Source organism: Giraffa tippelskirchi, chromosome 11 (assembly GCF_054371585.1).
Source record: "Giraffa tippelskirchi isolate mGirTip1 chromosome 11, T2T-mGirTip1v1.2.pri, whole genome shotgun sequence".
Classification (NCBI taxonomy): domain Eukaryota; kingdom Metazoa; phylum Chordata; class Mammalia; order Artiodactyla; family Giraffidae; genus Giraffa; species Giraffa tippelskirchi.
Genome location: NC_137285.1, coordinates 140,449,303 through 140,475,604, shown reverse-complemented (window position 1 = coordinate 140,475,604; position 26,302 = coordinate 140,449,303). Strand labels below are relative to the sequence as shown.

Sequence of the window (26,302 nt, the reverse complement as noted above, 5' to 3'; positions counted from 1 at the left end):
AAGCCTTTGACTGTGTGGATCACAACAAATAGTGGAAAATTCTTAAGGAAATGTGAACACCAGGCCACCTTACCTGCCTCCTGAGAAATCTGTATCTGGCTCAAGAAACAATAGAACTGGACATGGAACAATAGACTGGTTCAAAATTGAGAAAAAGTATGTCAAAGCTGTATGTTGTCACCCTGCATATTTAACTTATATGCAGAGTACATCATGCAAAACACTAGGCTGGATGAAGCACAAGCTGGAATCAAGATTGCTGGGAGAAATAGCAATAACTTCAGATATGCAGATGACACCACCTTTATGGCAGAAAGTGAAGAGGAACTAAAGAGCCTCTTGATGAAAGTGAAAGAGGAGAGTGAAAAAGCTGGCTTAAAACTCAACATTCAAAAAACTAAGATCATGGCATCTGGTCCCATCACTTCATGGCAAATAGATGGGAAAACAAAGGAAACAGTGACAGACTTTATCTTCTTGAGCTCCAAAATCACTGCAGATGGTGACTGTAGCCATGAAATTAAAAGAAACTTGCTCCTTGGAAGAACAGCTATGAGAAACCTGGACAGCGTGTTAAAAAGCAGAGACACTTTGCTGACAAAGGTCTGTATAGTTAAAGCCATGGTTTTTCCAGTAGTCACATATGGATGTGAGAGTTGGACTGTAAAGAAGGATGAGTGCTGAAGAATTGATGCTTTTGAACTGTCATGTTGGAGAAGACTCATGGGAGTCCCTTGGATGCAAGGAGATCCAACCAGTCTATCCTTAGGGAAAGCAAACTGAATATTCATTGGAAGGACTGATGCTAAAACTGAAACTCCAATACTTTGGCCACCTGATGCGAAGAACTGACTCTTAAGAGAAAATACCCTGATGCTGGGAAAGATTGAAGACAGGAGAAGGGGATGACAGAGGATGAAATTGTTGGATGGCATCACTGACTCGATGGACATGAGTTTGAGGAAGCTCCGAAGAGTTGGTGATGGACAGGGAAGCCTGTTGTGCTGCAGTCCATGTGGTGGCAAAGAGTTGGAGATGACTGAGCGACTGAACTGAACTTAGCATCAGTTGGCCAACGTATTAGAGATTCAGCTTCAGCATCAGTCCTTTCAGTGAATAATCAGGGTTGATTTCCTTTAGGATTGAGGTGTTTTGTCTCCTTGCAGTCCAAGGGACTATCAAGAGTCTTCTCCACCACTGCAGTTCAAAAGCATCTATTCTTTGGCTCCCAGCCATCTTTAACATTATGTAATCACTGCATCAGGGGATTCCCTGGTGGCTCAGATGGTAAAGAATCTGCCTGCAATGCAGGAGACCTGGGTTCCATTCCTGGATAGAGGAGTTCCCCTGGAAAAGGGACTAGAAATTTACTCTGGTATTTGTTCCTGGAGAATTCCGTGGGCAGGGCAGCCTGGTGGGTTACAGACTACAGGGTTGCAGAGTCAGACACAGTTGAGTGACTAATACACACACACACACAACACGGCAGTGACCTTCCATCACCTTTGCTGTATAATGTACCCTAATCAAGATAGTAACTATCCCACCACTTTTGTCATATTCTAGTGGTTAGAAGCTGATTACTAGTGCCGCTCATACTCAAAAGAGTGGAGAGAGTATACAGTGGTATGACTCAAGGTCATCTTAGAATTGTGCCTACCACAGTTGTCTTTAGAATTTTCTTTTATGTTTTACTTACCACCAAGTAACCATAACTGCTATTATGCTATTATAATCAATATCTATTCACAGGACATATTGACTGTATAAACAACTTACTGTCCAGTTCCTACAAAACAACATATTGAATTTCAGAATATACACATATGCATGCATATATAGACAGTGAAATGTATGTATAATTCCTTTCAATTCCACATCCTAACAGAGGACTGGAATCAGCCACAGTTCAATCTGTACATTTGATACCTGGACACCAGATGTCTTTAGAATGGAAATATTTCACTCAGTGATTTCTTTAAGAGAGAGTTTATGTTACCTTACTCTCACCTTCAATATGAATAAGAAAAGATTGAGAACATCAAAGGAGGTGGTAACTCCTTTTGAAATGCAACACACTTTGTTCTAAACCCTCTGAAAGAAAGCCAATCCTTATTAAAATCAAGCCTTCAAGATACTGTGAAGCTATCCTTCTCTCTAGTCTGTTTTATCAAATTTGGTTCAAAATAGTTCTGAAACTTTTCATGGATTTAGAGGTACCTGCATGTGGTACAGTGGTTTGGGTATAGATAAGATGCACCAGGCTTCCTGGAAAATAGGCCAAGCACTGTCTTAAGGGGACCACTCTAAGGACTTTTCTTGCTTGGCTCCTTGACAAATAGGATGCTTTCTTTATCAAGACATGGTGCAATATTGTTGCTGCCCTTTAACAAAATGACCATAGAAGACAAAAGACAAAAGAGGTAGAGGACGAGATTAGAGGGATAATGGAGCCTGCAGATGAGGTGAGATGGCAAATGAGAACCTCTCATCCAGAAAGGCTAAGGGTAACTTGGGAATTAAATTAAATCCTATTTCATGAAAATGACTGCAGTAAAGGCCACCATATCCTTTCCTTCCGAGTACTAGGTGCTTAGAACTATAAGTTAATGCCTCATCTTTGATTTTGGACAGCCTGGGCTTCTGGAAACCTGGCTCTGCTGATCACCAGCTTTGACTAAATAACCTGGTGTGTGTATGTGTGTGTGTGTGTGTGTTGGTTTCTCAATCAGTCTGACCCTCTGCAACTCCATGGACTGTAGCCTGCCAGACTCCTCTGTCCATGGGATTCTCCAGACAAGAATACTGGAGTGAGTTGCCATTTTCTTCCGCAGGGGACCTTCCCAACCCAGGGATTGAACCCAGGCCTCTTGCATCGCAGGCAGATTCTTTACCATGTGAGCCATCAGGGAAGCCCATAAATAACCTTATTATGTCACTATTTCCTTACCGTTGAAGTGGATGTAAATGACATACCTTATATACAGCATTTATTTTAGTACTTGACCCTAATAGACACATGGAGAAGGAAATGGCAACCCACTCCAGTACTCTTGCCTGGAGAATCCCAGGGACAGAGGAGCCTGGTGGGCTGCTGTCTGTGGGGTCACACGGAGTTGGACACGACTGCCATGACTTAGCGGCGGCAGCAGCCAATAGACACAGTGAGAACACAAGGGAAGAAGCAGGAGAACTTGTAGCTACAAAGCTGACAAAACCCTTGCCGATTTCTTCAAGGAGCACTACTGATGGGGCGAGGGGTTTGCTACTTGGGCAGAAGAATAATTGCACAGCAATGTCCTAACTCATTCAAGAGAAGAGACGCAAGAAGTCTCAGTCTGCAGTGGAGATCCCAGGTAATCAAATAGGCAATTCCTTGTTCTCCCTCTTACCTTGGACCTAAAGGAAACAATTTCTTAAAAAATTTTTTTTTCTAATTTATTTTTGACTCTGCTAGGTCTTCCTTGCTGCGCAGGCTTTCTCTAGTTGCGGTGAGTTGGGGCTACTCTTTGATGGGGGTGTGCCGGCTTCGCGTTGTGGCGGCTTCTCTTGTTGTGGAGCAGGGACTCTTGGGCACATGGGCTTGGTGGCTGTGGCGCACATGCTTAGTTGCTCTGCAGCATTTGGGATCTTCCCAGACCAGGGATCGAACCCGGCATTGACAGGTGGATCTTAACCACTGGACCACCAAGCAAGTCCAAGAAGCATTTTCTTTATTAATTCCGTCTATATCTCTTTTTCTAATTTTCTACCCTGAATTATTAGAATTCATTTTCTTTTAACCTTTCCACCAAAGGAAAATGGCAAAAGGGAAGCAAAGGTGAAGAGAGTTTGCAAATAGGATGCTTATGAGCTAATGAAGGTCAGATAGATTGAGTCCCCGAGGAGCAGACAACAAAACTGGGACTTAGAAATGACATCTGGGATAAAAATGGTCAAATGGTCAGTCTCTCTGTTTTTTCTTTTTTTCCGGAACCAGTTTTCCAGACAATAAAAAAGATGATGACGATGAGTAAGAAGTTAAATCATTGGAACTATGACTATGGTCCATTGTTCACTTGCACTCATTCATGAATATTTAAAGTACTGCATTCTTAGCCAAACTAGAGTCTTTGTAGAGTTTTTCTAGTCTCAAGGGACAAAATGTTTGGGAAACAATCCTACCTTTTCTGCATCTGCTCTCCATTTCTTTTCTTTACTGTCAGCAGTGGTTTCTAGGATTGCAATAATGAGGAAAAGGACAAAACCTTTGTGTATGTCTCAGTCTCAATTGCTTCTATTTTCCCTATAGCTCAGAATAGAGCATTTAATATGTGACAGTATTGTCAAATTGGTTGATACGTGTTGAAACAAAAGACTTCTTATCAGGATAAGTTTGTCCTCATAACTTAAGTAATTAATATCTGTCTTTTATTAATTAATAATGCTCCTGAAATGCATTTCTCTTAGCTTGCCACCTTTTAAAGGTGACCAATAGCCTTTATCTGTGACAAACATTAAGTTGGGGTAAACATGCAAATTGGCTGTTTTTCAACCTTTCAACCAGTCAGATCAGCTGACTACTCTTTACTATACGGAATGGATGTTTCAAGTACTCCCATGCAAACAGTCAAGAAAGGGAAAATATGGGGCACACAGCAAAACTGAACAACCAAACAGGCCAAAGTAGCCATATGAACCCTGCATTTGGTAAAATTATATATTTTTATGGTCAAATATTGTACAAAAATCACAAGAACTCAGAAAGATTCATTGAGGTTAACTAGTAGTACTCTACTGAAATGGAAGAAATCCCTTTCAGTACCTTATTTTTCCCCCAAAATATTTACTGTTTTGTGTTTTCCTAACCTTTGTGTCTTGTTATGTATCCCATCCCTTCTACACATAATTATTTTATCTCTTTCTTCTAGATTCTTTGCATTGTTCAGCAAAGTTTGAACATATGACAGGATGTATTACTTCTGGTTTTCAAATAATTCCTGAATGTACTGTCCTTTCATGAGTTCTTTTAGAAATACCAGATACTTGTGAAATATTTAAACATTGGAAATTGCTTGTTGCTGATTAAAAAATGATTTATATGTATCAATTTGGAAGACCTATTCCCAAGTTAATGGTTTATTTAACTGCCATTTTCTTCATTACCAATCATTAGCAAAACGTGCAGCATAGCCAGGGAGAAATAAGATTAAAATTTGAAATCTGAGAGCGTTATACCTGGAATTTCAAACTCTAAATCCCATGATGTTGTTATTAGTAAAATTATAGTAACTGTTATATTGAATAGATAAAAACTATAGATGTAATCATAAGGCAATTTCATTTTTCTCTCCCAATTAAAATTTATCCTATTGGAACTAGATTTACTTCTGCCCCTAGATGAAAACTTTCTGGAAATATTTATGTAATTATAAGGCCCTGTGGTAAGTAATTGACATATTCAAATTATATTAATGCTTAAAAATGTGAACTTATTTTAACATTGCGATTCCCATCTTCTCTAGCACAGGGCTGGTTTTGAGTAGGAAGCCTCACATCACAGTCTAGGGTCTAGACAAGACTGTCTTCTCTTTATTTCACCTAGTTCTCTTTTCCTCCTCCTCTCCCATCTGCCTGCCAACTGTGCCCACTCTTCCTTGTTGGATCATGGTTAGGCAAATCAGGTTAGAGGGGGCAAGAAGAGCTTTTACTTGTTTGGTACTGTCTTGAGTTGACATTGATGCCTTTGGGTTTGCCAGACGTTTGAAACTGACTTTCTTACGGTGCATGTGTTCTTTGGTGACCCACCCTCCACTCTCACTCCCCCCAAACTTGCCTTGCTGAGAGAGTGAGGATCTGTTCTTTGAAACATCACTGACTCCTTCGTCAGCCTCTGGGCATCCAGAAATACTTGCAGATTCCTTCTGGTAGGCTATTTACTTCCTGCCAGCAAACCTCTTGCATAGGATCTAAAATATCTCCAAAACTCTCTCATCAACTCCCTCAAATGTGTGAACAACATTTGGTCTCTTGCCTTTGAGATTTTTCAGGTGGGATTTAGACAGAACCCCCTTGGATCATCTCTACTCTGCCATCACAGTCCTATCTTTAGTCTTGAGATGAGGGACAAGATTCTTCTACAATCTTCTCTTTCAGGTTGATGATGGTAAGTCACGGCCCACTGATAATTTACTCAAAAACTTTCCTCTAATAATCTTCTTAAAGCTCCTCTTTACTAGATGGAGAGTTGGGATGCAAGACCTTAAAGCTAGGCTTCAGCAGTATGTGTACTGAGAGCAAGCTTGGTTTAGAAAAGGCGGAGGAACCAGAGATCAAATTGCCAACACAATTGTGCTGGATCACATAGAAAGCAAGGGAATTCCAGAAAAACATCTACTCGTGCTTCATTGGCTATGAGAAAGCCTTTGTGTGGATCCAAACAAACTCTGAAAAATTCTTAAAGAGATGGGAATACCAGGCCACCTTACCTGTGTCCTGAGAAACCTGTATGCAGGTCAACAAGCAACAGTTAGAACCTTAAATGAAACAATTGACTGGTTCAAAATTGGGAAAGGATGAGGCCAAGGGTGTATATTGTCACCCTGTTTATTTAACTTATATGTAGAATACATAATGTGAAATGCCAGGCTGAATGACTCACAAGCTGGAAGATTGCCAGGAGAAATATCAGCAACCTCAGATATGCAGATGACACCACTCTAATGCCAGAAAGTGAAGAGGAACTAAAGAGCCTCTTGATGAGGGTGAAAGAGGAGAGTGAAAAAGCTGGCTTAAAACTCACCATTTGAAAAACTAAGATCATGGCATCTGGTCCCATCACTTCATGGCAAATAGAAGGGGAAAAAGTAGAAGCAGTGACAGATTTTATTTTATTTTATTTTTGGCTCCATAATCACTGCAGATGGTGACTGTGGCCATGAAATGAGAAGATGCTTGCTTCTTGGACAGAAAGCTATGACAAACCTAGACCATGTATTAAAAAGCAAAGGCGTCACTTTGCCCACAAAGATCCATATAGTCAAAACTATGTTTTTTCCAGTAGTCATGTATGGATGTGAGAGTTGGACCATAAAGAAGGCTGAACACTGAAGAACTGATGCTTTCAGACTATGGTGATAGACAAAACTCTTGAGAGTCCTTTGGACTGCAAGGAGATCAAACCAGTCAATCCTAAAGGAAATCAGTCCTAAATATTCATTGGAAAGACTGATGCTGAAGCTCCAATACTTTGGCCACCTGATGCAAAGAACTGACTCATTGGAAGAGACCCTGATGCTGGGAAAGATTGAAGGCAGATGTGGAGAAGAGGGTGACAGAAATTGAGATGATTGGATGACATCACTGAATCAATGGAGATGAATTGGAGCAAACTGTAGGAGATGGTGAATGACAGGGACATGCTGAAGTCCATGGGGTCACAAAGAGTCATACATTATTTAATGACTGAACAACAACAACAACAACAGGATGTAAGACCACCCCCCCTTTCCCTTAGGACTGGGATGCATAGGATAGCTCTCTCCAAAGAAATCTTTATGAGCTTTCTCTGGCCCATTGATATATATCCTCTGTATAAGAGGTTATGAACTGTGCGGGCACTTATGACTGTCTCCATTGTAAGTCTCCATTGTCTCCTTAGAATGTATCATCTTCTGTATCTTGGTTCCTTGGCTGAAACCTCCATTTCAATATTCTTTCATTTGTATAGTAAGACATAAAGGTGTAGTTTAGGTAGTGATTTTACAAAAGCATAAAAAAGCATTCTTTTTTTTTTAATTTAATAATCATTTGAATGACTTATCGTGTCCAAACATTATTCGAGGCTCAGGAAATAAGATAGTGGAAAAGCTACATAGTGTCCCTATACTCACAAAGGTCTTCCCTATAGCTCAAATGGTAAAGAGTCTGAATGCAATGCAGGAGACCAGGATTTGATCCCTGAGTTGGGAAGATCCTCTGGAGAAGGGAATGACAATCCACTCCAGTATTCTTGCCTGGAGAATCCCATGGACAGAGAAGCCTGGCGGGCTACAGTCCGAGGGGTCGCAAAGAGTGGGACACAAGTGAGTGACTAATACACACAGATGCTCATGAAACATATTCTTCTGAGTAGCTTTAAAAAGACAGAAATAGGGGCTTCCCTGGTAGTGCAGTGGTTGAGAATCTGCCTTCCAATGCAGGAGACAATGGTTCAACCACTAATTGGGGCACTAAGTTCCCACATGCTGTGGTGCAACTAAACCTTTGTGTTACAACTAGAGGAGGCCACACATGCCACAACAAAGACCAAGCATAGCCAAACTTATTTTTTTTAAGAGAAAACATAGATTTAAAAAATGTAATTTCAGTGAAAGGCTATGAGTAGCTATGTGCAGATGAGTAGGGGGTCCTTTGAGGAACGTGTGAGAAGGAAAATCTGTGAGAAAGTGACCTTTGTATAGGAGTTATTCAAAGTAGTTGAGAATGATAGAACCCTCATTGTGGAATGGGGCTTCCCTGATGGCTCAGATGGTAAAGAATCGATCTGCAGTGCAGGAGACCTGGGATTGATGCCTGGGCTGGGAAGATCCCCTGGAGGAGGGTATGGCAACCCACTCCAGTAATCTTGCCAGGAGAATCTCCATGGACAGAGGAGCCTGGCGGGCTACAGCCCACAGACTCGCAGAGTCAGACACGACTGAAGCGACTTAGCACACATGTTGTGGAATTACAAAAAATAAATTGTGGAATGCATTTTAATATGAAAAAGTGAAGTGAAAGTGTTAGTTGCTCAGTCCTGTCCGACACTTTGTGACCCCATGGACAGAGGAGTCTGCAGGCTACAGTCCATGGGATTTCCCAGGCAAGAATACTAGAGTGGGTAGCCAGTGCCTTCTCCAGGGGATCTTTCTGACCCAGGAATCACTGGGGTCTCCCACATTGCAGGCAGATTCTTTACTGTCTGAGCCACCAGGGGAGCCTATTTTAATGTAGATAAGCACATCTGGAGAACTATGAGTAAAATGTAATGAAAACTTATACACATTCCTGGTTCCTCCTCCCTTAGGACTTGCGAATAAAGCTCATGTCATCTAGGGCAGACTTCGTGATCTGACCCAAGCAGGTTCCCTGTCTTCCTCTTCAGTGAGTCCCACACAGCTGGCCTGTGCTGGGATGGCTGTGACCTTGTATCAGGGCTCTTATTACATTTGTTGACTATTCTTAGTTTCCGCTAATGAGATCGCTCAGAGTTCGCTTTGAGTATCACATCTTAATCACTTGATTTCTGCAGACGCTTCTTTTCTCCAAATAAACTCTCCAAAAAGCCTGCTGCTCTGTGCTCATTAACCTGGGAATGGTTTCTCTAACTCCAATTTGAACATTTTCTCTGACATCTGAGACTTCTGTCCTGATCAGGAGTCTCTAAACAGTAACAATGGGAAGAGGATTTGACTCTTGAGTGTGAAGAAGCAGAAGAAGAAGAAGAAAAAATCAATGACCCATTTCCATTTTTAAGGGGATTTTTTCCTTTATGTGGAAGTATGGACTTCACTCTTTTGCAGTGTAGCATAGTTAAGATCCACCCTAACTCCACTGTCTGCTGAATTCCCACTTAATCATTTCAAACTCAATAAGGTTTAGGTGACTTAAAGGTAACAAAATAATTAGTTAATGAGTAAATAAATGAGCAAAGAGATGAATATTCATCTAGGACTTTTTTTTCTTGTACTCTTTTTCTTCTCTTAACCCACAATTATTGATACAGGTTTCATGATGAAAACAGCAGCCCTCATTTAAATAGACCCAGCATAAGAATAGGACTGAATCTACATTTTTCCACATGCTGATAGGTATGAAATCGGTGACCGGTACTTTTCTTTTTTTTCAAAAGTATTTTATGTATTTTGCTGCACTGGGTCCCAGCTGCAGCACGTGGAATCTTCTGTTGCAGCATACAGGGCTCTCTAGTTTTAACACTCAGGCTCAGTAGTTGTGGCACAAGGGCTCTCTAGTTGTGGTGTACAGGCTTAGTTGTTCTGCCTCATGTGGGATCTTAGTTCCCCTATCAGGAATTGAACCTACAATCCCTGCACTGCAAGGCAGATTCTTAACTGCTGGACCATGAGGGAAGTCCTTGGTGACCTGTATTTCTAAACAATTGCCACTTTGATGGATCACAGGAAAGATCTCTCAGATGCACAAATGTTCTAATTCAGAGCCAGACAGCAGCAGTTCCTTTTCATTGCTGCCAGATATCACATGCCAGAGAATATATTCTCTTGGTAGGTTTTAAGCTTGGTCTAGTAAAGTTATTTCTAACTACTGTTAGTTTTGGAATACCAAATCCTAAATTTTCCTTTGTTCTTAAGAGACAAAAGAATATATCACAAACTGTAATTAATAAATTGAAAATTTAGTTTCAGGTGCATGTAGCTTTTGATGTTGAAATCATTCTGAAAAATGGAACTTATTTAGAAATAAGCTTGAGAGGCACTTACCAGAAATAATATTATGTAGATGCTCTGGAATAGCTTCTAGGAACAGCTTTCATTGGAACAGCTACATATACAGAATAAGGACAAGGATTTCATGTTGCTTTGTTTCTCCTCCAGAACCCAAAAGAATATTCTAGGCTTCTATCTACAATCCATCAAATGGCTCACTCAATATGAAAATATGGCCTTTATCCAGGGACTTCACTTTATGAGCCACAGCACATCGCCATCTCCTTTCTTTGTCCTCATTGAACTACTCAGATACCCTAAATTTCAATCGTCTATCAGAACTTCAACCTAACCAGGGAGATAAGTCATACTTGACTGAAATTATCCTTTCTTCAAAAGACATTACCATAAAAATGGGTATTATTTTGATTAAGTCAATCTCTTGTGTATTCAGAAGAGGTCCCCAAAGTAGAAAGATAATCTAGAAACTATAGTTCTGTAGAAGTTTAAGTATGGCATACATGCAGGTGACAGAGGTGGTAACTGTGGTAGTTAGGTTCTGAAACTTTGTTAGACTTGTACCCAGAGTGCCAACTTAACCTGAAGAAAATGCAGAATCTCTGACATTCCTGGACACAGCCTGAATGGTATACTATTTTCAGGTTATAATCAAATAACCGAGGTTCTTCTTGGATGCCCAGGGAAATGAATTGGAATGGGAAAGAACTGGAACTGTCTTGTTTTGACACAAGATTGGTCTAAATAAATAAATAAATAAAATACATATATAAATAAACACATAAATAAATAAAGCAAGACTGGTCACTGGGCAGGACAGACTCTTGAAGTAAAATGAGATGAGGCCCAACCAACCATAAGGACTAGGACAAGGGCCAGACTAGCAAAGATGATAATATTTTCAAAGGTCTAAGAATAGCTAGGGAAGTGAAAGTGCTCTCTTGACACAAATGCTCTTGCAAGCATGTGGAGCATGGTGGTGAGGAGATCAGAACAGCTGCTATTTGGACTGCTACATTGGAAGGTGCCAGAAGGCAACTTTTTGGTTTCTTTTCCTGTCATCCCCATATTCCTAGACAAATATTCTTGACATTACCTTCCAGGAATAACCCTTAATTGTCTAATTCTCTCTATTCTGCTGCCACTCTAGATCAAGCCATCTCTCACATGTACTACTGACCTACTACTTGTGACTTCAATCTGTTCTCATGCTAGAAGTGCGATAGTTTAAAAGTCAAATAAGGCTGTATTATTTTCCAACATGGAACTTTCCAAGAGCTTGCCACTGCATACAGTATACAAAGAAATTGCTTTCCTTGACCTACCAGGCTTACCAAGTGAAAGTGTTAGTGAAAGTGTTAGTTGCTCAGTGGTGTCTAACTCTTTGTGATCACGTGGACTGTAGGTTACCAGGCTCCTCTGTCCATGGAATTCTGCAGGCAAGAATACTGGAGTGGGTAGCTGTTCCTTTCTCCAGGGGGATCTTCCCAACTCAGGGATCAAACCCAGGTCTCCCACATTGCAGGTGGATTCTTTACCATCTGAGTCACCAGGGAAGCCCAAGAATACTGGAGTGGGTAGCGTATCCCTTCTCCAGGGGATCTTCCCAACCCAGGAAATGAACTGGGGTCTCCTGCATGGCATGTGGACTCTTTCCCAGTGCTAATGTTTTATAATGAACTGAATGTTGGCTCCCTAAAAGATGTGCTCACATCTTAAGCTCCAGAACCTGCAGATGTGACCTTATTTGAAAAAAAATGGTCTTTGCATATGTAATTGAGTATCTTGCAATGAGATCATCCTGGATTATCCAGGTGGGCCTAAATACAATGACCAGTGTCTTTATAAGAGACACTCATACAAGAGACACATGGAGAAGGCAAGCAGACCCTGTGAAGACTGAGGCAGTGGTTGCAGTTGTGTAGCCATAGACCAAGGAATGTCTGGAGCCACCAGAGCTGGGAGAGGCAAAGAAGAATTCTCCCCTAAAGTTTTTGGAGAATCCTGCTGATTTCTTAATTTCAGACTTCTGACTTCAATTGCTGGGAAATAATCAATTTCTGTTGTTTTATGCCATCATTTTTGTGATAATTATTATGGAAACCAAAGAAACTATTATACTCCTCAGTCACATCTCTTACTCTTCTGCTTTCTCACTTTATTCCTACTAGACTAGCCTATATTTCCCTTTATTATGTTTTAAGTATAACATGCTCTTTTCTTGTCTGTTTGGACTGCTATAACAAAATACCACAGATTGGATATCTTATAAGCATCAGAACTTATTTCTCATACTTCTGGAGACCAGAAGTCAGAGACAGGTTTGGCTTGCCAGTGTGGTCAGGTAAGGGCCCTCTTCCTAGTTGCAGATTCCTCATTGTATCTTCAGATGGAGGGAAAGGCTAGGGGGTCTCTCTGGAGCCTCTTTTATAAGGGCACTAATCCCATTCATGAAGGCCCCATCCTTATGACCTAATCATCTCCCAAAGGTGCCATGTCCTAATATCATCACACTGGTTATTAGGATTTAACATATGAATTTGGGTAGGGGGGTGGACACAAACATTTAGATTATAGCTCTTCCTCAAACTTGGAGAACTTATGTTAGCTGTTCTCTTTGCCTGGGATATTTTTCTCTTATATATATGTTTTTATGTCTGAGTTCTTTCTTGTCATTCTTAAAGTTTAATGTCTCTTTTTCAGAGGGGTCTTCCTAGACCAAATCTATGTAATATTTCCTATCAGTCATTCCCTGACTCATTACTCTTATATTTTCATCTCAATACTCATTTTTATCTGATCTTTTCTGGTTTGCTTATATTATCTGTATAAACCTTCAAAAGCAAGCTCTATGAAGTGAGATTTTTGTCACTTTCTGACTCACTGCAGAATCCTAAGTGTCTAGAATCATCCCTGGTATTTAGGAAGCATTCGATTCATGTTGAATGAGATACCTAACAGAAAGCCTATCAGTGCTGGAGGGGATTAAGTTGGTAATTTTGGGTATCTAGAAATTTAAAGAACAAGCCAGGGCCTCAGTTCTTGAATATTTTATAGTAACAAAGACAAGAGTCCCTGTAAAAGGTTGCAAATAAATATGGAGGAATGGTCTTGGGATAAAATTGGTAACATTTCCCAAAGTAATTTGAGAAAAGAGTGTAATCTACTGGAGCATAGGATCAGAGATGAATTTGAAAAAATGATGTCATCAGGCCAAGTATGAGAATTAGACTGGAGAAGATGGCTGGGATCTGTTCTGCCTATTGGTGGAGGTCCACCACCTACCATTAAATGATCCTAAAGACTAACAGCATTGGAAATAAGTTAGATATGGGTAACCAGAGGTAAAACTACAACTCCCAACTGCTTTGGCAGAGAAGCAACTTGGCCTTCTAATTAGCTGGGAATAATAATTTTCTAGGGAACTAGATTCTTCCTAACAGGGAGAGATTCTGATTAGGTTTAAATTTCCTTTACTATATGCTTACATTTGAATGCAAGAACTTAAAGTGATCCAATATGCTCTCAATGGCGCTACAGCATGGCTATGTGGAAAACCCCATACCCCACAGGGCAGGGCTCACACTGAATCCCCACACCATCTGGCTATGGGGTTAGGCACAGAGAAGATCTGGGATGATGCCATTATTCAGCCTTCTGTACCCTGTCTATCTTACTGGCAATTAAAAAGCTCAATGAGGATATCCTAGTCCAATTCAGAAATTAAAGAATGCATATCTTCTGAAGATAATGAATGTCCTATGAGAATAAAGTAACCCAGTAGCACTGTCTGTTATACATACAGGAGGTCTTGGAAGTCACTCTGTTGGAACCACCATCTTTGTGAATTTTCTACAGGTTGGTGAATGCTCTAGTGCAGTATTCTTAGGGGGGGCTTTTGTGACTTTCTCATAAAATTATCTTAATGACAGCATCCAGACATCCATGGAAATCCTATTTTGAGGCTTGTAGTCATTTTAGAGTTTCCAGAGATAGTATCTGATGAGGTGTCCTCTCCAGAGGCATAACTTATCTCATAGAAGTGATTTCAGCATTTTTCATCCCCTATGACTTTCCCACAACTTCTCCATTGTTCTTATTAGCTGCATATTTGAAAATAAAATTTGAAAAAAATAAAGCTTTGAAAAGACGTTCTCTGTGTTTGCATCTGTAGGCATAAATGTGGGAAAATATATAGAATGCATGGGGGCTGATATTTTGTGTCATTTATCTTTATTTGTGAGGGGAAATGGGATCAGTCACTCATGACTGTGCCAATCATGGTCCATTCTTCATTACTGCACTCATGAAGATAAACGCCACATTTACACAGACCACAACTATCCTGTGTCCTTTCCGACCAGGAATTTAGATCAGTTAGAGCAGAAGGCTGTGATATGAAAATCAAAGACACTTAGTATGTACTATCTCCTATTCCCACACATCTTGATCCCCAGAGTGAAACAAGGATACCACTAGAAGCCAAAAAAATATTTATGTAGCATGTAAATTCGCATCCATGTATATCCTTCATTCTAAGTACTTCATTCTAAGTACTCCTATGCATGCCCAGAACGGTATTTTGTAGTGGCCACATACTAGTTAATAGAAGATGGTCTTGATTTTTCCAAGGTTACAGGTGGTATAATGAAGAGAGTACTTTGGGGAAAAAATGATGAGCAAATAGTTAATTCTCTCTATGGGAAAGTCAAATAACAAAGGAGGAAGTCACAATAGAGCTATGAGAAGTCATAATATTTGAGCAGCGATATTAAGAGAAAATAACATGAATGCCTTGATGTACCAATGTCTGTACCACTGGATTTAAGGTTATGGCAGAGCAAATGGTTGACTTTTCTGCTCTATGCTTGTGGACCTGATACAGGTAATCAATAGACATGACCTCTTTATATCTCAGTACTGAATGTGCTTATTCTGGTTTTATTTTAATTACCCATTCACAAAATGAATGTTTTAAGCCAGAAGACTTTTCCACCAAAATCAAAATATTGGGTTTGTTTTGGTACATAAACATTTTTACAATGAGAAGTAAACTGAAGAGGATTTCCATAAATTTCAGAAATTTGATTGGGAAACTGAATATTTCCAAAATCATTGTTCATCCTTGGAAACTATCAATATTAGTTTGGACTATATGAAATTGTTGATGTCAACAGGTTTTGATTAGGAAATAGCGACTTGTTGAGGTTTGCTCTAATTGTACTGATCGATTAAGTAATTTAGATTCAGGATGTAATTTCACCACTGTATTTTTTCTGTATATAGCCAAATAAGCTGTTTTATCCACTTGTTTAGGAAATACTTACTGAATGCATACTATGGGGCAGTAACTGGGCTGTGCAAGCACATAAAATTGTATATAGTGCCTGTCCCAATAGGACATGTAGTCTAATGATGCAGAAAGACACGTAAGTACAATGTGGATGACTAACACAATAGTTGGTAATTGCTCAATAAATGTGCTTTTCATTTTCCTCATATGGAAGTAATAGTGAATTCTGTTCAAGGAACAAAAAAAGCAGTTTCCTACAAATTTTGAAAACACTGGAAGAACTCACAGCATAAGAGCTTCTTCCCTCCCTTAATATATTCATGTTACAAACATATCTTCGGCAGAGCACTAGTCTAGGGCTCCAACGATTTAACTTCCTATGTTAATAACTATTATATGTTAGCTTTTGAAACTTGATAACATTATTTAACTTCCTTAAACTTTAGCATCTCATCTGAAAAATGAAAAGGTATAATAACTTCTGCATACTTTCCATAATTATGAAGGTCTGATATGATAATGTATGTGAGAAGATGTTCTAATCTGTGATGAATAATAGAAACAAAAGTTGCCATTCTCATCACCATCTTTCTTGTCTCCAATCTTGTTTCCATGGTGATATGTAAAAAGTCAATGGTTTACCATCTTGATTTATATTTTCCATGTTCAGGCATGATCACACATTTGGGGATGTGCACCACATTCAACACCAGATAATCATTTCATAAAAGTAGGTAAATTTTTACCCACTCTCCAAGTGTTTAGAGGTAGTGCTAATGGTAAAGAAGCTGTCTGCCAATGCAGGAGACATAAGAGATGTAGGTTCAATCCCTGGGTCGGGAAGATCCCCTGGAGGAGGGCATGGCAACCCACTCCAGTATTCTTGCCTGGAGAATTCCAAGGACAGAGGAGCCTGGAGAGTTACAGTCCATAGGGTCACAAAGAGTTGGACATGACCGAAGTAACTCAGCATGCAAGTATTTAGAGCAGTGCTTAATAATTAATGAGTGAAAACCTCTGAGATAATGATAATCATTCCTATTGTCTGATAGCTTACGGTTTTCCAGGTTTAGTAGTTTATGGTCAGCACCTCATTTCGTGTTCAGAACAACCTTCTGAGGGACTGCCCTGGCTGTCCAGTGGTTGAGACTCTGTCTTCCATTGCAGGGGGGTGCAGGTTTGATTGATGCTTGGGGACCTAAGGTCCCACCAGTCACAGGGTGAGGCCTGCCCCCCCAAAAAACCTTCTGAGGGTATTGGTACTATTATCACCCTCACTTTACAAATGAAGAAACTGAAGTCTCAGAAGACTATGGGATTTGTCCAAGTTACAGAGTTAATACATCTAATGACAGAATTGATCAACTTAACTTCTGTAGCCTATCACATGCCCTGAATTAGAATTCATCATCATTTCCATCTTTGTACTCTCCTTCCTGCTTGATAATTCCCTTTTTTCTCCATAAAAATACTTGAGAGGCATTCATCCTTTCTGAAGCTTTAGTTTCCTCATCTATATAAAATAGGACTATTATGGGGCTCCATCAATAAACAAATCATACAAACTCTGTGTCCTCAGATTGTTGGAGGAGACGGAAAGTAAATAACACATACAGATAAATACATATCTACATGTGTATTTTCTCTAGTTGTGAAAATGCTATGTAGAGAAATAAAGAAAAATACAGGGATAAAGAAAGGTGGGAAAAGGGGCAATTATACCGTAGGCAGCATCTTCAAGGAAAGGAGGCCTGTCTGAGCAGGTGACCTGGAGGAAGCGAAGAAGCAAAGCATAGAAGTATCTGGAGGAAAGGTGGTAGCACTGGTATCATGTGTATGCACAGCTACACGTCTGTCTGAATGAAGATCATTCCAGGCAGAAGGAAGAGAAAGTGTAAGGTTCCTGAGAAAGAAGTGTTCTTGGTATATCTGAGGAGCAGCAAGGAAGCTGTGGGCTTCCCAGATGGCTTAGTGGTAAAGAATCCAATGCAGGAGACATGGGTTTGATCTCTAGGTCAGGAGTTTCCTTGGGAGAAGGAAATGACAACCCACTCCAGTATTCTTGCCTGGGAAATCCCATGGACAGAATAGCCTGGGAGTGGGCTACAGTCATGGGGATCACAAAGCATCGGGCACGACTTAGCGACCTAACAACAACAACAGCAGCAAAACGAGGAAGCTGTGTGTCCAGAGTGAAATGGGTAAGGTGATAGTGGTAGCAAGATAGGATTAAAGAAGGAGAGATGCAGAAGAAAACTCTAAATGGCCCCCGAGGCCACTGGAAGCCGTGTAATAGTATTTTGAGTGACATCAGAAGCCACTGAGCACTGAGCAGAAGACCGGATGTGGTCTGACTTTCATTTTAATAGGATCCCTCTACAATGTGGAAAAAAGACTGAAGAGGGGCAAGGACAGAAGCAAAGATACCAAATATTGAAACAGGTTGTTGAAATCATCCAATTATAATGGACTAATATGTAGCAGTGGAGGTGAGATGTGCCAAGACTCTTGATAACCAGAGTTTCCATTGTATAGGCAATAGGCTGTAAAGGTAATAAGATATAGAAATAATAGGATGCAAAATTGAGGATGAGACCAAAAAATAAACTATCAAGGGGACTTTGTCCTGAGCTCTTACAAGGAGGGTCCCTGGAACCATTGTTTGGCACTCAGTAAGAGGTTAATTTTTTTTTTTTTTTTGGAAGGAAAGAGTGAATGGAGTTGCTGTTGGAAAAGTCTTTGTCAGGGATGGAGGTTGAATTGAAATCAAGAGTTTTATTTTTGGACAGGTTGATTTTCAATACCTTCAAGTAGAAGTCTTGCATTAGCAGTTATATACATATACTACAAATATGCATTGCCAGCTGGAGATAAATGTTTGGCAGTGTTCAGTTAGTAGATGATTTCTAAACTCACCGTAGGATTCACTTAGAGAATCACTTAGACAAAGGAGAGGCCCACTAACTGATCCCTGGTACACTCTAACGTTTAGAAGCCCCAGATCTAGCGTTGGAATTTGAGCAGAGTAAACAAAGAGGTGGGGGAGAGAGAGAGCAATTTCCTAGGAGTCAGTGCAGAGAATGTTTCAGGAAGGACGGAAGAGTCACTTATGTCAAATGTTGCTAATTTTCACCTAGCTGAAAACTGAGAATCAGCCACTGGATTTAGTAATAAACACAGCTTCCACTCCCAAATCTGCGTTTCCCTCTCTACACACACTCATTCCTACCCACTGCCTTACTCTCACATTGTTATAAATACCAGGCATGTTACCTTCTAACTCAAATTTCATATTTCCTACTGAAGGGTTGTTAATGGTTCTTGAAACCATGGGATTTAGGGAAACTTCCTGTAAGTTTGAGTTATATGTTTTTCAAAACCAATGATATAAAATCCACATATCATCTCTGAAATAAATGTTAATAATATTCAGTTTTACTTATACAGTAATAATACTATTTGAGAAGTTTGAGAAGCCCTTTTACTTACATTATCTGTTCCAGACAAAACTCTCTAACACAGCAAAATGCCCAGCTTTGAAGCTTACACCATCAGACCAAACACCTGCTAATGCCTCCTTGTTGGAATCAACCACAAACCCAGTCTTCCCTCCTCTTTATTCCTTGGTTATTTTAACATCTGCCTCCCTGATACTCTCTTCAGCCCTCCTCCTGATATAATTCTTGGTGATTTCAATATTCGTGTCAGTCCCTTGATCTTGATTGCTAATTTCATGGGTTTCTTCCATCCGCATTTGCTAGTGGTTTCCTGTTTGTCAAGTTTGTACCAACTGTATGGTGAAGTTTGGGCTAGAAAGATTTGTAATTTGTTGGCATTAGAAATCATTTAGTTTACTTCATTATACTTTGCAAAATGCCAGCTTTATTCCTTTGTATTTCTTTGCTCCAAATACTGTGTGGCCCTCTATCTTTGATTCTAATTTTTGATCTACCATTATCACAGGAGTGTTGGAAAGGGAGTAGTGGTAGATGAGCGATGCATAGGAGGAAGAAATGTTAGTATCTCTCTTGTTTGCGGATGTAGAAAATATCCCAGTTAGAGTTTGCAGCAGTTGCCTATGCCAAACTCTTAACAGCTCATCTGATTTAATATTTCAGAGTATTTCTTTAACTATTTCCTACCCATCTTCAAAAAACATGATCTCATTTGATCTGAAGAGGTGATTCTGAACAGGATGGAGGATCAGAGAGAAAATGTGACTTGCTTCAGGTCATACATCTAATAAGTCAAAACCAAGTATAGACAGCAGATCTCCCAACTCTAAATGTGTTTTTTTATTGGCATTAAACAATGCATCGTTCAAAATGCCCAGTGGTTAAAATAGATGCCTTGGCCTTCTGCCCAGAAGAGTGTAAAAATACAGTGGCAATTTAATAAATATTGTCACCAGTGTTGTCTGTGGTGTTGGGGGGGAACAGCAGATCGAGAAATGTGCTGAATTATTCTAATGGATGCTTTTTTCCCCTCTTAGATTGGCAAACACACCGCCTGTTTACAGCACAGAGACCACAATGGAGAGCTAGGTGGGTGATGATTCATGCTAAATCTTTGCCACAATATGCTGAACACTACAGCGGCAGCTAATGTGAAGTGGCTCATTATATACTGTCAAATCCAATAACAGCCAAAGACTGACTTTGCTGCAGCACGAACAACTTGTGGGAAGCCTAGCTACTGCAAACCACTACTGAATTGCAAAAACAAAAAAACAGGCTTCAAGAGAGTAGAAAAGACAGAGTCACTGAGTCATATTTGCAAATTTCTCTTTGTCACTTTAGAAATGTCCTTCATGGTCCCAGCTTGACACCAGAGATGGCTCTCCTTGGGATTCCTTTCTCTTGTGAGTGCCTCTCCCTTCAGTTATATTTTATGGGCTAAAGATGATCTCAGGGCCACAGCGCATAGACAGAGCTGGAAATGTGGTTCTCTTCTGGAAATATTCCTGAAGCTCCCCCTCCCCTCTCCACCCTCCACCAGCCAGTGATGCCATTCACATAAACACATTTACCTTCTACTGCCCCACAGCATCTGTGGATGGTATTTCTACCTAATAGAGAGAGATCAGAAGGCAGGAGGCAGAAACACCGCCTCCTTGCTGTAAGACTTAGGATCACGTGTCTTTTTGTCTTCATTATATTGTGATCTCCTCTAAAGCAAGATCCTGGGTTTATTTATCTATTTAGTCTAATGTCTATGAGCCATAGTTGACCCTCTACAAATATTTATCAACAAAATTAATGTATTTCCTTCATAAAAATTCATAATGAAGCTTGAGTTTAATCTTCTTGCCTTCCTTGTTCCAGCCACAGGGCCTGCCACATAGTAGGTAGACATCAGGTGCTTGTTTACTGAAGGAACAAAGATATGAATGAGTCCATCAATCATATGGTTCCCTGCTGCCTAATTAAAGCCTCAACAAACCTCTTCCAACCATTAGAGACAGAAAAGTCATGGCTTCCAGTCATTCTTTGCCAGACCACCAGGAATAATGCCCTCAAAGTGGTTGTTTATTTTGTAAAGCAGAAACTAATCTGAAGCTATTTTCTTTATTTTTATATTCAAATGCCTATAAAACAGAAAAACACCAGAGACCTATTCATTGCTCACAAATGATCTATGGGGTAATAATGTGCTTGCTCTTCCAGCTGTGCTACACTTTGGTGCCATCCTGGGTTTAATTGAAAATATGCTGTGACCTTGGTTTTGTTCGCTCGATATGGGGGAGGGGGTAATTGGCATGAGGCCTCCAAAGAACTCCCTCTTAACGAATGTCATTTGGCTAATTTGGGGTTCACCTGCAGGAAATAACGTGTGAAGTCCTGGAAAAACGAGGTGCATTTTATTTGCATGCAACTCATAGGAAGCTAATGATTTAAAAAAAAAAAACACACAACTGTTTAATTTAGCCATACTTACTCATTAAATTCTAAATACTGTGAGGATGATACTGGTATTGTCTCTTACAGTTTCATGTTTCATCATAATTAAATAAACAGCTTATGAATTGCAGTCCAAAAAATGTCTGGGTTCCACTCTTAAGAGGGTTTCCATAGAAACCATGGGCCGCGAATTTAACTGACATTTATTGGACTTGAGGCTATATGTAGCACTGATAGCACTCTGTGTTTCTCTCCGTGTATATGTCTTTCTTTCCCTTTAACCTTCACCACCATCTCTTCCCCTCTCTTCCCCCTCCCCCTTCCTCCCCCCTTTCTCTTATTAGCAATGAGGAAGTAATTTGGACTCAGTTAGATTTAACAAATGCAATAATACTAAAATGAGCTCTGATACTTAAGTGTAATTGTGTTATTAGCTGGAAATGTTTTTCTTCAAAAACAAAAGAATTGAGAGTGAAGTTTACTGAAGTGGCGCATGTTTATAAGAAGGAAGCTTTAGCTGCCAGTTGAAAGTCTGCAGTCCGCGTCCAGCGATGGTTTTTCCTTGATTTAGTTACCCCAGACTGATGTTTCTCTTCCGTCCTAATTTTCACTCTTCTAAATGGAACATATAATCATTGTGCTGATCGTATTCCAAGAGAAAGGAGGAGTTTAGAAAGACAAAAACATACTCTATCCTGTGTAACTCTGCCAGACAATTTACTAGGTACTTGCCTTTAGGTTGTCTTAGTTAATGCCACAAAGTGTATAGCCAGGCCATGGACTGAAAGGAAAATGGAACTGGAGCTGGTGGTTGAAATTCAGGCTTCATCACAGTCTGGATCTAAACCTTGCATATAGTGCTTCAATACTCTGTCTCAGAAACAGACTCACAGACTTAGGGAATGAACTCATGATTATCAATGGGGGAAGGATGGGAAGGAGGGATTGTTAGGAAGTTTGGGATTGGTATGCACACATGCATTTAAAATGGATAACAAATAAGGACCTACTGTACAGCACAGGGAACTCTCTTCAGTGTTATGTGGCAGCCTGGATGGGAAGGGAGTTTGGAGGAGAATGCTGTTCACTTGAAACTATCACAAAGTTGTTAATTGATTGTTTGTTTGTTTGTTAGTTGCTCAGTTGCCTCCAACTCTGTGACCCCATAGACTGTAGCCTGCCAGGCTCCTCGGTCCATGGAATTCTCCAGGAAAGAATACTCTAGTGGGTAGTCATTCCCTTCTCCAGGGAATCTTTCCGATCAGGGATTGAACCCACCCAGGTCTCCTGCATTGCAGGTAGGTTCTTTATGGTCTGAGTCATCAGGGAAACCTTACTCCAATATAAAGTAAAAAGTTTAAAATAAAACAGATAAATAAATATTCTGTCTCAGTTTCTCAAAGACAGAATGAATATGAGCATTTTTAAGAAATGGAGTTGTATTAGGATGAGACATGCTAATACAGATAGTACACCTTAGTAGTGGTCCTTGTCTTCATCGCTTTATAAATGAGGAAAATGTGCAGCCAAAAAAGTGAATCAGGTATCCAAAAGTTGCACAGCTAGTAGAAAGTGGATTTGTCCATTGCGGTGATGAAAAGGAGTGGACTTAGACCTGAAGTCAGTTACTAATTGTGCAATTTGGGATAAGTGACAAAGCACTAGAGTATCTGCTTCATGCAGTTGTTATGAGGATTAAATAAAACTGTGCATGTAAAGTACGTGGAGAATCGGCCATGTAGAAATCTACGTGCTATGCTTTTTGCTTTTTCTCTCCCTTCCAACTTTCTGATTTGCTTTGTTTGTATGGACACAAAGTGAAAAAATGATCAGTCTCCTAACTCTGTGTCATACATCTAGTTTTAAATTATTTCATAATTCATAAACTATCTCAAGCTATCCTGATAACAATGAGAAAGGAAAGGCAGATGAGATCACATCCATTTTGTAGGTTGGGAGAAGTGAAATTCAGAGTTGTTATTGACAAGGTTTCCATATAGTGAATGAGGAAATGGAGTTTTGACTTCGTTCCCTAGGGTTTCTTTTTATAATTAAAACTCTCTAAGTCCATTATTCTTAATTTGGGTCCCATGTTCAGCTGATTCTAACTTACCTATCTAATCAGTGGGCTTCCCAGGTGGCTCAATGGTAAAGAATCTGCCTTCAATGCAGGAGATACAAAAGATTCAGGTTCAATTCCTGGGTTGGGAAGATCCCCTGCAGAAGGAAATGACAACTCATTCCAGTATTCTTGACTGGAAAATTCCATGGACAGAGAAGCCTGGTTGTCTATAGTTCCTGGGATTGCAAAAGAGTAGGACATGACTGAACACACACACATACATGTCTAATCAGTGTTGAGAGAGAGAACATTTTAGCAGGAAAGAAGAAAGGAAGGTGAGGAGGTGGTAACTGCAAAGTCTGTCTCTTGCAGACTGTTTTTAGGTCATTCTCCCAGGATCCAAAGGGGGATGCAGAAATATACTCTTCAATTCCAGGTACAAATGAGGCATTGATTTTGTAAGGGCACTGTGTCTTCATGTTGCTGGTTTAAAAAGGGCAGGGGGAAAAAATGCTAAAGAAGCCAGGTATCAGTCAGAGATGTGGATGGGTACCTAGCGAGTTCAGAAAAGAGTATATAGCTAGGACAAGAGAGTGATGGGACAGGATTTCTGGAGAGAGTGATTGTTCCTCCTCCTACCCTCCACATAGGCCCACATGCACACATGCATATTCAAGGCTAAACAGAACAAATATTTCTTTGAAATATAACCATTGTATGGCTCCAGAGAGCTCCTAGCAGGAGGTAAAAATGTTAGCTCTGCCATTTTTATTTGTTCTGTGCTTCTGCTTGTCTTATGACCAGAATATTCATTCTGTGTTGTCTTTGAAGAATTTTTTTAAGCTCCTTTCTCCATTTTGTGTTAGTTTGCTGCTGCTGCTAAGTCGCTTCAGTTGTATCCGACTTTGTGCGACCCCATAGACGGCACAGGCTCCCCTCTCCCTGGGATTCTCCAGGCAAGAACACTGGAGTGGGTTGCCATTTCCCTCTCCAATGCATGAGAGTGAAAAGTGAAAGTGAAGTCGCTCAGTCGTGTCCGACTCTGTGCAACCCCCAGGCTCTTCTGTCCATGGGACTTTCCAAGCAAGAGTACTGGAGTGGGGTGCCATTGCCTTCTCCGTTTGTGTTAGTTTAGTTAAAACTGAATAAAATAATTCCCAATGTCACTTAGCTAGACACGTGGGGATAGCAGTCCATCAGGATGTACTAAAACCACAGGGACAAAGAATGACTCTACAGAAAACTCCTCTGAGTTGTGGAACTCCCTCTCCTGCTCAGGATTCCTCACAAAAGTTACATGACACATGGCACTATTGCCAAACTAGTGGAACTTAATCTCTTTCTTCTTTCTTACATGACAATGAATGATAATAGAAAGTTTAATATTTTTCTTTTATGCCCTAATAGATCATCCTGTTAGGTTTGAGGTTGAGGAAAATGTATAAGAAAAGGAATCCCTCCATGTGCTCTAGAACAGGATTAACAAACTTTCCATGGAGGGTCAGAGAGTAAGTGTTTTGAAGTTGTATAGATTTTTTTTTGCAAGCCATATAGTTTAGCACAACTACACAATTTGGCACATTAGTATGAAAGCAGCCATAGGAAATACAGATATGAATGGGTGTGGCAGTGTTCCAATAAAACTTTATTGACAAAAACAAATAGTGGGCCAAATTTTGCCTGTGGATAGTACTACTGATCTTGGAGGTTGTATTTTTTTTTCCCTACATTTCCATCCATCTTGTGTTTCTGTTCACGTGGCAACTACAGCTTAAAAGACAAAACTTGGAAGTGTGTGGTGACAACCATATCATAATTACCCTCATTTTGTAGGTTTTACTCTTTGTTATACTTATTTTTGAATAAATTTTATCCTTTCAGTATTCCTTTGGCATAGGAAGACATTGGTAGTCTGTCTTCACTTTTAGAAGGGTACAGAAAATTTAAGTGGCTTGCATTAGAGATGTCACCCCAGAACTATAATATCTGTATTGGGATATGACTGTCACCATTGTGTTTTTTCAACTGGATTATTCTTCCTAAAGTGCATTCTTTAGGGAATACAGATGGTGGGAGAGATAACCAAAAAGTAATTTTCATTATCTAAATCATGAAGAAAGTAGCTAACTAATGGCTTAAGTAGGGACATGCACAGACTTTACTTTCTTACCCCATTAAGATACCATGGATACCCAGTTCTTTCTTGCTTTTCATGTATATTCCTGAGTTTTTTCCATGATATATTTTTGGAAATGATGCATTGTAGGCAAATGAATAACAGGGAGTTCTGGCTTTGTGCAGTACTGTGTTAACTGAAACTTGTGCATACTGGAACCGAGTCCTCGTTTTGCAAGGATCCATGGTAACTGAGAGAAAATCTGTTATTAAAGAACTGTGCAAAAAAAAGAGACTTGTTTTCAATAATGCATGACCTCTGGTTAACACGGCAGGGAGCAAAATGAGGACTGCCTTGAGTAAATAAATAAGAATCTTATTTCCAAATGCCTGCATTTGCCATATAATTCCCTCTTTTGTGGTCATTAAGGGAAAACAAAGAAATTACTGATGACAGTCACTTCCATTATCTGACATGTCATCACCCAGG

The 26,302-nt window shown here is 39.9% G+C and overlaps 1 protein-coding gene across 13 annotated transcripts in view; it reads left to right on the top strand.

The window, feature by feature from the left end:
- Positions 1 to 26,302, top strand: part of LRRC4C (leucine rich repeat containing 4C) — a 1,846,189-nt gene that overhangs the window by 1,799,363 nt on the left and 20,524 nt on the right. For 12 of the 13 annotated variants that reach the window (XM_081544971.1, XM_081544970.1, XM_081544969.1 and 9 more), the window contains one exon: positions 20,228 to 20,279. The exons of the other annotated variant lie outside the window; for it this stretch is intronic. The gene's annotated coding sequence lies outside the window, so the exon portion shown is untranslated. The remainder of the gene's footprint in view (positions 1 to 20,227; positions 20,280 to 26,302) is intronic. 13 annotated transcript variants of the gene reach the window in all.